Source organism: Camelus bactrianus, chromosome 26, assembly GCF_048773025.1.
Source record: "Camelus bactrianus isolate YW-2024 breed Bactrian camel chromosome 26, ASM4877302v1, whole genome shotgun sequence".
Taxonomy (NCBI): domain Eukaryota; kingdom Metazoa; phylum Chordata; class Mammalia; order Artiodactyla; family Camelidae; genus Camelus; species Camelus bactrianus.
This window is the reverse complement of record NC_133564.1, coordinates 10557225-10563336: the sequence shown is the minus strand read 5'-3', so window position 1 is coordinate 10563336 and position 6112 is coordinate 10557225.

The window sequence follows — 6112 nt, the reverse complement described above, 5'->3', positions numbered from 1 at the left end:
TTCTCGGGCCTTGTAAGCTCACAGGGTGATGGTCAGGACCTACGATAAAATGGCCCTTATGAAACAACTAACAAACTAAACAGGAATTCCAAAAATGTTAGGTCCCAGCCTTCCCCTCTTATAACCCCAGAACTTCTAGGAATGCTGGAGGGAACGAGATTGATTCTGGTTGCCGATCACGTGTTTGCTTTAAGTGACAGCTGTTGCAAAACAAATGATAGAAAGTTTTCCTTAGATATTCAGACCCCACTTTCCTTTCTCAAACGTCTAAAGAATTTGGAGGTCAATATTTTTCCCCAGCAGTCAGGAAGTAATGTGGTTAATCTGAGTAATGGAGCTAGGTGGACAAAGGTCCAAGTTGCATTTTGTAAGGTTACAAAAACTTTCAGGATTTTGAGTCATTTATTTTAAATAACTATCAGCTAAAAGCTTAATCTGGCCTAGTTTTGACTTGGGTTTGAAATACATGGCCAACCGCCTTCTTTTCTCACTTAATTGATGACAAAGTTTAGCCGTAATTCTAAGTTGCAAAAAGCCCATTCTTAGTAGAGCTCCACATCCCACGGACATTTTAATGCATTAAGTGTCTGAAGATCTTGCTGACTTTTGCAATGAAGACGCGCTGTGGGGGCTATTTCCATAGATGTATGTTGTGGTGTTAAGCATACTTCACATCGTGTTTTGTTCTCAGAGCGAACGGGGCAGCAGATGGAGGACTCAAGCTGCACACTGGCTCCGCGCACAGGCAGGGCTGTGTGAACTCAGTAGGTGGCGCCCTCGCCCCTCCATCCACCCACATCCCAGCCAGGAGCCCCCCTTCTAGTTAATGCTCCATCTCTCATCCCTTGAAGTGTAAGTTTAGTGGGCCGAGTTTTCATTTGTTGATTTCAGCGATGCACACCAATGCCCCACATGAACAGCACCACCAGCTCTGAGAGTCTATGCAGGCAGGATCTTTGCATTTTTCCAGCCAGCTGACAGTCCGCCCTTGTGAGGCACGTACCTAAGGGTTTACTGGGATAAACTAGGTGTTGAGCACAGAGCTTAACTCCTTCCCATAGAAGGAGCACCACGAAGGTCCACTGTCAATAGCAAGTGCCCTTATATTTGAAGTCAGCATTTATGACACGTCTTATTCATGAAGCTTGTTCATGGGACAGACGCACACAATTCCTGCATGCCCATATTGTATATATTGCACCAAAGGGCGATTTTATCATGGAGACCCACGAGTCAGGCTGCCATTGCTACTGTCATTAAGGAAAAAAAAAAAAAGCCATTTCTGTATCTTTTCAGGGACAGTGAATTTGGAATGTGCCACCAGTTCCGAGGTGTCCCCAGCTCCCATGATCAGGCTAAATCCCATGGATCTAGAAAGGGCTTTTCATTTCTATGAGGCAAAAACTATACTTTTCTCAGACAACAGAATGCTATTCAGCACTAAAAAGAAGTAAGCTACCAAGCCATGAAAAGACACAGAAGAGCCTTAAATGCATACGACAAAGGGACGCCAATCTGAAAAGACTACATACTGTGTGATTCCAACTCTGACATCTGGAAAAGACAAAAAAGTAAAAAGATTAGTGGTTGCCAGTGGTTGGGGGACGGAGAGAGGGATGAGTAAGTGGAACACAGGATTTTTAGGGCCGTGAAATTCCTCTGCATGATGCCATGGTGGTGAATACACGTCACTGTGCTGCTGTCCAAAGCCATAGAGTGGACAACACCGAGTGACCCGAGTGCCAACATGGACTCTGGGTGATGATGACATGGGCAGCGTCATCACCTGTAACAAGTGTACCACCTGGGGGGGATGCTGTAACAGAGGAGGCTGTGCATGTGAGTGTAGCGTGTACATGAGAAATCTCTGTACCTTTTTCTCAATTTTGCTGAGTCTAAAACTGCTCTTTAAAAGTCTGTTTTTTAAGAATTTCTTAATTATTCTCTCTTCTCAGCCATGAACCAAAACCTATTTTTAGCTCTCAAAATGTTTAATCAAGCACCTGTGTTTGCCAGGCCCCCCCACCAAGTGCCGGACACAGGAGGTCCCGCTCGCGAGTACTGTCAGGGGAGGGCAGTCGCACAAAGAGCAGTGGGCTTGTCCCCCTCACAGGCTGGCTCTGAGGGTCACATGGAGCCTGCCTGTGAATAGGTCAGCACCGTGTTTAAACCAGTACAGATGCTTTGCAAATGTTAGACCTGAACCTATGAGTTTGTTTAAACTGGATCTTGGGTGAGTAGGGTAAGACCTGGCAAGGCTCCCAGGAGTCAGGCATCCCCCTCCAAGTCCAGTTTGGTGGTTAGTGGGCCAGCACTGCAGTCAGTCTACCTGGGTTCAAGTCACCATTCCATCCCTTGTGAGCTGTGTGATCTTAGCAGCAACCTAACCTTTCCATGTGAAACTTCCCTCTCTCAAACGAGGGCAATAGAAACAGCCCATGTTACAGGATTGTGTGTAGAATCGAGTGGGGTCAGACCCAGAAAGCTTTTAGCCAAGTATCTGGCACAGATTAAAAAGCACAAGGTTTGGGAAGATGACCTTCGCAGGTGGGGAGGCATGTAGGGAGAGCTGAGTAAGCCGTGAACTCGTTATGTTCGTGACTATATTTAAATATACATCTTTTCTCTGAGACCTTTGAAATCCCTCAAAATGTGCAATACGCACTTGGCAGCCTTTGTCTGCCCTGCGCCCCCAGGAGGCACGCTCCAGGAGAGGGCGCCCCAGGAGGGAAAAGACCAGGATTCCATTCTGGGTCCCGCGGCTCACTGTCAAACATTCAGACTTTCCTAAGCCAAAGGGGAAACTCCTACGAGGCCTTTTGGTCCAAAGGTAAAGGCCAGGAGCAGCTCACACAAGACTTTCTATAGGGGAAAAAAAAATAAAAGACGAGTTTTTTCCTGGTTCATAGTTTTTGACATGCTTCTTCTTGTTTTTCTTCTTACTTGGGGGCAGCAGAAATGACACACGGCCTCCCCATAATCACGGGGCTCTCTCCAGTGGACCATGATATATTTACTGAGAAATTTTTAATAAATAAACCACAGCCATGAACCCATGTGCCCTTATAAACCAGCCGGTTCTCATGGGGAGAGTTCAGGAGTTTTTATGGAGCAATTCTATGTTCTCATGAGAATTTTATTAGAAATCAGAGACTTGAAATGCATCAAGCAGGAAATTTATGAGGTTACATGGGAACCGTCCTTTCATTTTGTCATTCTGGGTTAATTTACTTCTTCATAATGTGTTGACATACTTTATAAATCTCAGTCATGAATTCTGAATCTCTCAGCAAACTGAAGCCAGTTCATCGATTTCTTGAACTTTTCACTTCCCATTTTTATCCTTAAAACAAGATAGAAAATTATTGATTGCCTATATAAGAAAGTCCCAGTGTCTAAGTGGAACACATATTACTGGTCAAAAATGTGTCCAAGCAGGTCTTTCCAAATGCCAAGGAATAAACAGAGCTTAGAGAAAAACATTTTTATAACCTCATGCAATTCTTTACGTCTCTAACTTTTCCACTTAATGGTTTCTCCAAATAATTTTTTAATTATGTTTTGCAAAGTACCCAGTTAAAATTTCACTGACAAAAAAAAACACGCACACAAAAACAAAAACCCCTTGTTTATTATCATGTAACCCAACTTGGAAAACAGCCCAAGCCCAGAATAGTTGTTTGTGCTGGTGAAGTGGGGAGGAAGTGTTCTAAACAAGATTTTCGTCTGGGCCTGTTCCAGCATTTCATTAATTGTGTGTTAATGGTGTGAGGAAAGAAGCCAGGCCAGGACCGGCCTTGGCTGGAGTCGAGAGTGAGCAAGTGACACAGGAACTCATCTTCTATTAAACAACTGACCTCTTTGCAGACATCTGAGCTCGATTCCTGGGTCAAGTCCCAAAATTAGGTAATTTCTTTTAATCTCTAAATTTAATTCTCAAGTTGTAACTGTGTTTTTCCAGCCAAATACTTGCTTCAGGAGCTGGAGCTGACTAAGCTGCCACCGTGGCAAGGTTGGTTTGTCTTAACCTTTTCTATTTGCTCATCAACCCAAAACTCCTAGGCACCCGCTTTAGAAAAAATATTCATAATGAAACAACACAAGAAGGCACCCTGGTGGCTGGCTTCAGACTTCCTGGTGCCAGAGAATGACAGGTGCTGCCCCCTCCCAGCTCAGCTCTTCTTTGGACTAACGGAACCTGGTCGTTCCTCCAAAACGCAGACTCAAGCACCGTCACCACCCACGGGTCTTTCTGGAGGGCTGCCCATACACGGGGCTCTGAGCTACTTTCTCTACACACCTACCGCTGGAGACGGCCCTCTAGAGAAGGCCCCAGTCCTCTCCCCACCTCACAGCTGATGAGCCTGAGGCTCCCCTGGGTGAAGGAGCCTCTATGTGACCACACAAGCGGACGAGCTCTCACTCACCCTGCCATGCCCAGACCCTTCAGGGCCACGTTCTGACTTAGGAGACACAATCTAATTTCAGAAATAAGGAACATGACAGCAAGGCCCATACCCAGATCCCAGTGACTGCCCAGGAAGACACTGTCACTGTGTGGGAAGAAAGATGCTCCGATGGCAAATGAACACATGAAAGAAGATGCTCCACACATCCTACGTCATCAGGAAAATGCAAATTAAAACAGCAGGGAGATACCCCACACCCCTATGAAAACGACCAGATCTGTACACTGACATCGCCAAATGCAGGTGAGGGTGTGGAGCAGTAGGAACACTCACTCACTGCTGGTGGGGATGCAAAGTGGTGCAGCCACTTTGGAAGACAGTTTGGTGCTTTCATTACAAATGAAACATACTCCTATCACACAAACCAGCACTTACACTCTTAGGTATCTACCCAGAGCTGAAAACTTATGTCCACACAAAAATCTGTACACAGATGTTTATATCCTTATTCACAGTTGCCAAAACCTGGAAGCAACCAAGATGTCACTCAGTATGTGAATGGATAATTAAACCTAGTACGCCCAGACAATGGAATATTAATCAATGATACAAAGAAATGAGCTATCAAGCCACAAAAAGGCATGGAGGAACCTTTAATGCATATGACAAAGCAAAGGAAGCCAACCTGAAAAGGCTACATACTGTAGGAGTCCAACTATATGACATTCTAGAAAAGGCAAAACTACAGAGACGAAAAAATCAGCAGTCTTCAGAGGGTGGAGGGTGGGAAGGATGAATAGGTGAAACAGGATTTTTAAGGCAATGAAAATACTCTGTATGATGCTATAAAGGTGGACACATTCCGTTGTACATTTGTCCAAATCCATAGGATGTACAACACCAAGAGTGGACCTTAATTATAAACTATGGACTCTGGGTGGTGATGATGTGTCACTGGAGGTTCACTGATTGAAACAAATGAACTGTCTGGTTCAGGAGGTGCTTGGTGGGAGTCTGTGTGTAGAGAGGTCAGGGGATACATGGGGAATCTCTGCACCTTCTACTCAAGTTTGCTGTGAACCTAAAACTGCTCTAAAAAAATAAATGCTATTAAGAAGAACAAGAACAGTCCAAAACGCCCTGGACTTAGGGAATGTTTACCCCAGTGGCCTGAGAGCAGGTTCTTGGAGGGAGGGTTACACTGTCTTAACAAGTATAAAAGCAAATCAAAACCGTGAATCCAGCTCATGGCTGTGAAGGACGCATCCTGTAGAGCAGAGTGCTGGTAATAAGATGGAGACCGCAGGAAGGCTTCCTGGTGGAGGAGGCCTTGAAGGGCATGAGGGCTTGTGGCCAGACCAGAAGGCAAAGGCAGGGCCTGGACCAGGGTCTCTCACTCAGCTGTGGTCTTTACCCTGGGATTTTGCCTCTAGATTCTACCCCTTACCCGCCCTGGCCTCTTTTTTTCTGAGAATTGTTAACAAATTGGTTTCCTCTACCTCCAGGCAAGCTGTGTTTTGGTGGCAGGCCAAGGAAAGCACCCACTGAATACAAACCAGTCTCACAGAACATGCCCAGCAAATGCACAGGAAGCGCTCTGGCTTCAGCAAGCAGGGCAGACGGCCTCGCCTCCGTCCTTCCTCGGAGGCCTGAGGCCAGAGAGACAGGTATCTCAAGGGACCACACTCTCCACAGGCCTGTGA